The sequence below is a fragment of the Elephantulus edwardii genome, unplaced genomic scaffold (genome assembly GCF_000299155.1).
Source record: "Elephantulus edwardii isolate Elephantulus edwardi_28Jun2011 unplaced genomic scaffold, EleEdw1.0 scaffold00228, whole genome shotgun sequence".
NCBI classification, from domain to species: domain Eukaryota; kingdom Metazoa; phylum Chordata; class Mammalia; order Macroscelidea; family Macroscelididae; genus Elephantulus; species Elephantulus edwardii.
The window spans coordinates 4508600-4517464 of NW_006399978.1; the positions used below are offsets into that span (position 1 = coordinate 4508600).

The window sequence follows — 8865 nt, forward strand, 5'->3', positions numbered from 1 at the left end:
AAAAAAAAAACCCCAAAAGATCAACAGTTCTAATCCACCAGTCTCTCCTCAGGAGACAGGAGGATGGTCTCTTTTAGTTAATATTTACAGCCTTAGACTCTAAAAACGTCCGTTGAAAGGAAAAACATTCTGTCCTTGACCTGGGAAAGCTTCCTTTCTCAACAATGTAGGCCATATTTTAATATTTTTTTTAAGTTATAACTGATTGCTTTTGCTTTCTTATGAGAAGAAGCAGGAATGGTAACAATCAAAGCTAAAACTCACCATTGAGGACTGCATTCCAAGGAAATGTCACATTCTGGAAAAGAAAATATTTACTTAATTCCTTCTCATAAACAACATCTGTTCTTTGTGCTCTCTAGGGGAGCACCGCTCGCATCAGGGAGTACCATCCCTGTCGGAGACCACCATTTCCATTTGTGAGCATTGTCTCCACCAGGGAGCACCTTCTGTATCAGAAAGCATCGCAATGAATTTGGGAAGCTAGGCTCACATTGTCATTTGAAGCTTAGAGAAGATAAGATGGTCGCAGACCTGGTGCTTCTTTAATATGTCAAAGACCACCCAATAGCTCTTGTCGGTCCAGATTCGGGCTGAGTAGCCCTTTTGGTAATGGGACCCTCCGTCCTCAGAGATGTGAGTGGGTGGGGAGGAAAATGAGGCCCCCACTTCCTGCCTCACCTCTCCTCTCCTTTCCTCCTTGCCCTGGCTCAGTGTCCACTCCAGCTGTCCCAGTCTCTTGTGGCTTAGGAAATAGCAAGAGGACTTTTTTATTGAATGTTTGGCCTCAGTTGTTAGGACTTTCATGGATGTGTTTATTTGGCAGCTGCCAATAAGAAAATAATGCTGAAAGCATTGTTAATATTGCAATTAAAATGAAGGTTATCTTACTCTTTTAAGAGGCAAAATAAACATCAACATCAAGAGCCAGGAGAAGGTTCCCTCGCCCCTTTGAGTGCTTGGGGTCGACTTCTTTCCTTCTTCATGGCCTCTGCTGCTGCCTAGCTCCATATACAGCCAACATTATGGGCTTCGGAGACCTCAAGACACACACCACCCAGCCTCCAGGTCCCCAACGATTACCTGGCCAACAAGAGCTATATCGCGGGGTATGTGCCATCGCAAACAGATGTGGTGGTGTTTGAAACCATGCCCTACATTGTTATAATCACATCATGTCTTACAAGAAGGGAAAGGCCAGCCTGCCAGGAGTGAAGGAAGCATTGGGCAAGTATGGTCCTGCTACTGTGGAAGACACCACAGGAAGCGGAACTGCAGACAGTAAAGACGATGATGGCATTGACCTCTTTGGATCTGAGGAGGAGGAAGAAAGTGAGAAAGCCTGGAAGCTAAGAGAAGAAAGCCTTGCACAATATGAATCAAATACAGCCAAGAAACCTGCACTTGTTGCCAAGTCTTCAATCTTACTAGATGTGAAGTCCTGGATGATGAAACCGACATGGCAAAACTGGAAGAGTGTGTCAGAAGTATTCAGGCAGACAGCTGGGTCTTGGCTCTTTCAAGCTAGTACCAGTAAGACATGGCATTAATAAGCTTCAGATACAGTGTGTGGTTGAAGATGATAAAGGCGGCCCAGATATGCTAGAAGAGCAGATAACTGCTTTTGAAGACTATGTGCACCCCATAGACATGGCTGCTCTCAACAAAATCAAAACCCATTTGCATCCATCAATAAAAACTTTAAAAACAAACAAAAAAGATCCAAGTAGAGGACATTGCACTAGCAAGTTGTTTATGACCTGTTATGTGACATTTCTTAGTCCTGGCCTTGTTAATTAAGTTTTCCTAGTCACAGTTTTACTCTCAGGCTGCTTAAGTATGTTTTACAAAAATAATTACAATGAAAAATGTATTGGTTATCTATTGTGAGTGTAATAATTTACTATAGTTTGTTGTTGTTGTTATTGTTGTGTACCATAGCTGATCCTCCGGCAAGTTATCAAAGGCAGTTAATTGCACAGAAGGAGATTGCCCATCCTTCTCCCACCATACATTATATATATATATTGCATAGTGTAGTGACTTAAAAACTACCAGCCATTTGTCATACTGTAATGGCTGGCATGTTGCTATGAGGCAGGAAACTATGCCATGGTGGAAAGGTTTTAGCAGGACTTCCAGACTAACTGAGAATTAAAGGCTAGAACCTAGACATTCAACTATGCTCATATGAAAGATAGCTATTGTGAAAACAGAGCAAGGGAACACCGCATATTTTGAAATCAAGAAAAATATGCATCAGGGTTATATTCTTTTTTCCATACTGAGAAAATTGTTGGAGAAGTTGAACATTGTAAAAACCAAAATATGGCATCAGGACAGGAGGAAGACTTATCAACAATCTGTGTTATACAGATGACACACAAATGAGAAGGATTTGAAACATTTGCTCCAGAAAATCAAAGACTACAGCCTCCAATACTACACCTCAGCATCAAGAAGACAAAAGTCCTCACCAGTGCTCTGAGAGACAACATCATGATGGATGGAGAAAAAAATTAAAGGTTTCACCAATTTTACCTTACTTGAAGCCACACTTGACATCTTTGGTACCAGTAGTCAAGAAATTAAAAGACATATTGTATTGGGAAAGTCTGCTGTCAAGGCTCACACCAAAGTACTAAGGAGCAAGATGTCTGTTTAAAGACTAAAGTGCATTTGATTCAGGTAATGGTCTTTTCAATCACTCTCTGTGCATCTGAGAGCTGAATAATGAATAAGAATGACAGAAGAAGGATCGATACCTTTGAGCTGTGGTGTTGGAGTGAAACCGACCTGCGGGCTCACATGTGTTCTAGAGAGGGATCTGTGCGGATTGAGAGGGGGAGAGGGACAGGGACACGAGAGATGAGGCAAGTCAAAGTTCTCTGATCAAGCCTCAAAGTTTATTCGATGAATTCTGCAATAAATAGGCAGCAGAGTAGGCTAGATGGCCAGAGAACCCAGCCCTAGGCTATCAGTTTACAAAGGAGAGGGAGGGGCATGCCCCAAGGTGTTGATTTAAGAGGTAGGCATAATCCCAGAGATGGACAGGGGTGGCAGCTGCATGTCAGAAGTGTTATCAGTTTCAACTATTTAGATCCTCCCAGAAGAGCTGTGGGTGAGCATTAACATTACTGGTAAGTATATTCATTTTCTCCTGGACACAGAGCCTACTAATTGGTCCTAAAAGCCTTCTGAGGTCCCAACTCTTCTCACATTTCTTAGTTGTTGGAATGGACGGAAAACCTCATAAGCAGTTCCTTACTTCACCTCTACCTTGCATGCGAACTTCTGAGTTGTAAAACAACCCAGTGGTAGATGGAATTTGCTCCAGGACTTAAGAACCATAAATGACATAGCTGAGCCTCTACATCCTGTGGTTCCTAACCTCTACACTATAATAGACAAAGTGCTAGTCTATAGGCCTTTTATTGTAAGAACCACCTTCCCTCTGTAACTTGATTTGTGCCACTATTAGAACCTCTACTCGGAATATTATTGCTTTTTAATTTTTGACTCATGTACTTTTAACTTGTTAGTTAAATTTGTGTCTTCTAGGCTGCAACACTTCCATGATACATCTTCAAGGATATGAACATGTACGGCTAAGCACAATTAATAACAGTGCATCTAAATTCCTAAATCAATCTCCATAATAGTCTATGTGTTTCCTACTGCCAAAGGGGCCCTTTAGAGTAGTGAGAGAAGATCTTCACCCTGAAACCTACAGCATCCCTTTTCAGCAGGAAGTAGCTAAGAGAATACGCCATCCCCTTTCCCTTATGAATCAGGGTGAAGTCTCTCTCAGGGAGGAGAGATAGGGAATGGCAAAGGACACACTGACAAAGGAGATTAATCAGAACTGGCTTTGACAAGCACTGTGGCAATTGGACAATTAAAACAGACATTCAGGAAGGGAGGAAGAAGAACGAACTGGGGAGGAGGGTAGAGAAAACAGTGCAACAATGAATGAACGAAAACCCAAAATCTCTGTAAATGTTCACGAAAACTAATAAAATTTAATAATAATTAAAAAAAAGAAGAAGTGTTATCAGTGTCAGAGTTAAGATCTACTCAGGATGGCTTCCTACATTGGAGAAGAGTGCTGAATATTCCATGTACTGCCAAAAGAATGAACAAGAGAAAGTACAACCAGAGTGCTCCTTCGAGACAAAGATGGTGAAGTTTTGTCCCACATACTTTGGACATGTTGTCAGGAGTGACTAGTTCATGGAAAGGGACATCAGGCTCGGAAAGGAAGAAGGTCAGCAAAAGAAAGGAAGACCCTCAATCAGGTGGATTGACCTAGTAGACTTAAATGTGTCAGAAATTACGAGGTTAGGACTGGAGAGGACAAGATTCAGATTTGTTGCTCATACGGTCATGAGTCATACTCAACTTGAAGGCCACTAACAATAGGAAGTCTCCTTCCAAAAATTACCCAGTGAAAAGCCTATGAATCACAGCAGAATATTATTCTATATAATATTAGAAAATCAGCCCCCAAGATTAGAAGACATTCAAAATACTCAGTGGCCACTATAGTAGACTCAAAACATACCCTTGATCATGCAGATGGCACAAGACCAGAAAACATATCATTCTGCTCTCACCATGAGTTGGAGCCAACTAGACTACAACATTGGCACAGTATGCTACATGCTGGTCAGCTAACAGCACAGTCAGTGGTTCGTGTCCACCAGCAGCTTAATGGGAGAAACAGGAAACAGTAAACAGGAGACAGTCTCCTGTAAAGATTTACAGCCACAGAAACTGAGTAGAGGGCCTCCATGAGTTGGAATCAACTTGGCAGCAGTAGGATTTTTTGGGTTTTGGGTTTTTTTTAAATTAATTTTAGTGAACATTTACAGAGACTTTGGATTTCCATTCTTTCATTATTGCATTTTTCTCCCTGCTCATCCCTCCTCCCCAATTCACTCTTCTCTTTGAAAGGTAAAGGAAAAATTCCATCATTATTATACAATTCCTCCCCCCAAGTCCGCTCCACTGTACAGCCTTCATTCTGGACTACTGTCATGACAATAATACCTAATCACATATCCCTTTTAAACAGTTCTCTCCCTCATCTGTTTCAATGCAGTATACATTATTTGCCCCCTCTTTCTCAGTCTCCCCTCAACCCTGATGTTAGTCCCATTCTACAACAGTGGCACTATGCAGTATTTGTCCTTTTGTGACTGAGATATTTTACTCAGCATAATGTCCTCCAGTGTCATCATTTTGAATAATATTGTATGAGTTCTTTGTTTTTCACTACAGCCTAGTATTCCATTGTCTGAATGAATATACCACAGCTTCTCTATCTATCTGTTTGTTGATTGGCACTTGGGTTTTTTCTAACTCTTTGCTATTGTGAACAAAGCCATAATAAACATGGGTGTGCATATATCTGCTTGGATGTCAGTTGTGGTCTCTTTGGGGTATATTCCCAGTAGTGGAATTGCTGGGTCAAATGGTATCTCTATTTGTAACTTTTTGAGAAAGCACCACACCGCCGTCCACAGTGGTTGCACCATTTTACACTCCCACCAACAGTGAATAAGGGTTCCAGTTTCTCCACAACCTCGCCAGCATTTGATGTTTGCTGCTCTGTTAAATTTTGCTATTCTGACTGGGGTGAGATGATACTTCATAGTTGTTTTGAGCAGCAGTAGTTTTAACAACACTTAGTGGTTTAAGAATAGATGCCTCTGGGCTATGGTGGTGGAGAAGAGGACTGGATGTCCCGTGGACTGCCAAGAGAACAAACAAGCTGTCTCAGAAGAGGTGCAACCAGGGTGCTCCTCAGAGTCAAGGATGGTGAGGCTTTGTCTTCATACTTTGGGCCCTTTGTCAGGAGGGACTAGTTCTTGGGAAAAGACATCATAATAGGAAATGTGCAGGGTCAGAGAAAGAGAGGGAGACCCCCAACAAGATGGATTCATACGATGACTGCAACAATGGGCTTGAGCATAGCAGAGATTGTGGGGTTCAAGATCGTATCTGTTCACACAGTTGCTGAGTCATAGTTGACTCAATGGCATGTGACAACAATAATAACATGTGGTTTCTACAACTTACATTTATTATCTTAGAGTTATGGAGGTCACAAATTCAAAATGAATCTTATGAGCTAAAATCAAGACATCAGGGCTAGTTTCTTCTGAGATCACTAGTGGAGAATCTGTTGCCTTGTCTTTTCCAGCTTCCGGATGCTGCCTTCCATCCTTGGTTCCTGCCTCTTCCCACTATTCTGGGCTCTGGGCTCTGCTGCCTTCGTCACATCTCTCTCTCTCTCTCTCTCTCTGACTGTGACCCTCATGCATTCTCCTTTGGAGGACACTTGTGCTCACTTTGAGCCCACCTGGACAATTCAGGAAAGTGGCAGATGCACAGGCTCTGGCAGCTGGGACATGGACATGTTTGGGGTGAGAGGAGGCCATTATTTAGCCAATGACAAGTGGATTTTACAGTGAATATTTCCTATCAAATGTGTAAGTCGTTGCAGACAAATAAAAGGTAGAATAGTGTAAGCATAGAGTTAGTTGACTGTCATAAAAAGGAGCAAAAAGCATATATGAATGGAAAGGAGGAGCTGTGGTGGAAACACAATTTCTTTATAAAATCTTCAGAATAATCTCTCTTATGAGTGTGTTTTAACTGAGTTATTTACTTAATACAGGGCACTGGTGGCTTGATGGCAGAATTCTCACCTTCCCTGAGGAAGGTCTGCGTTCTATCCCTGTCAATGCACCTCCTGGGTAGTCACCAGTCATCCGTCTGTGGAAGTTTGTATGTTGTGGTAATGCCGGACAGGTTTCAGCAAAGTTTCCAGACTAGGATGGACTAGGAATAAAGGCCTGGTGATCGACCTCCAAAAATCAGCCAAAGAAAACCTTACAGAACACAATGAAACTACAAGTGGAAATGGCGCATGCCTGGAGAGTGTTTGCTACATCTGTGCATTAAGCTGCCCTAAATTGGACCAACTAGTTGGCAGGTAACAACAACACTATTTAGTATCTTTTTTTTCCTTCTACTACCAAAGAAATTATGGAGCTCTGGTTGCCTAGTGGCAAGAAGCTGCACTGCAATCCTGAAGGCAAATGGTTCAAGACCACCAGCTGCTTCATGAGAGAAGCATGGGCAATCTCCTCCCATGCAATTAACTGCCTCTGAAAACCTGCCAGAGTGTCAGCTGTGGGTTGGTGCTAACTCAATGGTACACAACAACAACAACCAAAGAAAGTCAAATCAATGGTCCTTGTCTTAAAGATTCTGACTATCTGATAGAGGAGACACATGTGTAGTTGATCACAATATCTGTCACATCTGTGTTTAAGGAGCTGTTCCAAGGCCAGACCCACACCAGGAAGCTGGACATCTGGGCGTGGGGGCACACAGAGCCAGGCTGGGAGACATGTGGAGCCACAGCCCCCAGATACACATGGGGGAGCCAGTCACAGGGCCCTAAGGAAGAACATCTTCACTGGGGAGCACTCAGATTATAAACAGGAATGACTAGAGTTTGAGTCATCATATTAGGGGTTAGTTAGAGACCTCATTGAGAAGGCAAGCGAAGAGTGGAAGAGCAACACATAATAACCAAATCCATCTGTCAGTTTTTGTACTGGGGAAGTGTCTTTGCATGTTGCTGTAATAGATACATCTATGTTTGCTCGTTCATCATTTGTTCTTTGAGGTATAGCACTTTTCTGTCAAATGTACTAAAGTGGAGCTCTCTAAGACAAACTAGGAAGGATTAGCCATCTTCTCTCTCTCTCTCTCTCTCTCTCTCTCTCTCTCTCTCTCTCTCTCTCTCTCTCTCCCACCCCATGTGTGGGTGTGGATCTAACTGGTACAGGAGGAGATTGCCCCTCCTTCTCCAACAGAGCATCTGGTGGATTCAAACTGCATACCTCTGGGATTGCAGTGTAGCTTCTTGCCACTAGGCCACCAAAGTTCCCTAGCCATCCACTTCTGAAATAACAGGCCTTCAAAAACCCTATGAGCAATAAAGCACACTTAGAATGTTAGATACTACACTGGAGACTGAGCCTTCATATTGAGAAACACAAAATTGAGGAATAGAATGGTGCGGCAATGAAGGAGTGAAAGCCCAGAATCCCTGTGAATGTTCATTGAAACTAATAAAATTTAATAATAATTAAAAAAAAACCAAAATTGAGGAATAGTTGAAAACAGCTACTAATAATCGGAACATGGAATGTGTGAAGTATGAGTGTAGGAAAATTGAATATTGTTAAAAAGAAATAGAATGCATAAATATTTACATACTCAGCTTTGGCAAGCTGAGATGGAATGGAATGGGTTACTGTGAATCAGTCAGCCATATGATCTATTATGCCAGGAATGAAAAAATGAGGAAAAATTGGGATGCATTAATAGTAAAAAAGGTAATTTCTAGATCCATCCTGAAGTACAGTGCTGTGAGTGACAGGATACTGTCCATACATATACGAAGAAGACCTATCAATATCAATATCATTCAAATACATACACCAACAACTAAAGCCAAAGAGGAGGAAGTAGATTTCTACCAACTTTTGCAGTCTGGAATCTATCAAACATGCAATCAAGATTCAGTAATAATAATTGGTGACTGGAGTGCAAAAATTGGGAACAAGAAGTAAGGACCGGTAGTTGGAAAATACAGACTTGGTAACAAATGTGAAGCTGGAGACAGAATGATAGATATGATCAACAATTTATTCATTACATAAACTGTTTATAAAAAAAACACATGGTAACTGTACACATGGACCTCACCTGATGTATTACACAGGAATCAGATTGATTAGATCTGTGTAAAGAATCCCTGAAGAAGCTCAATATCAGCTG

At 41.7% G+C, this 8865-nt stretch overlaps 1 pseudogene; it reads left to right on the forward strand.

The window, feature by feature from the left end:
* Positions 1–1025: 1025 nt before the first annotated feature.
* Positions 1026–1682, forward strand: LOC102861133 (annotated as a pseudogene).
* The last annotated feature ends 7183 nt before the right edge of the window (positions 1683–8865 follow it).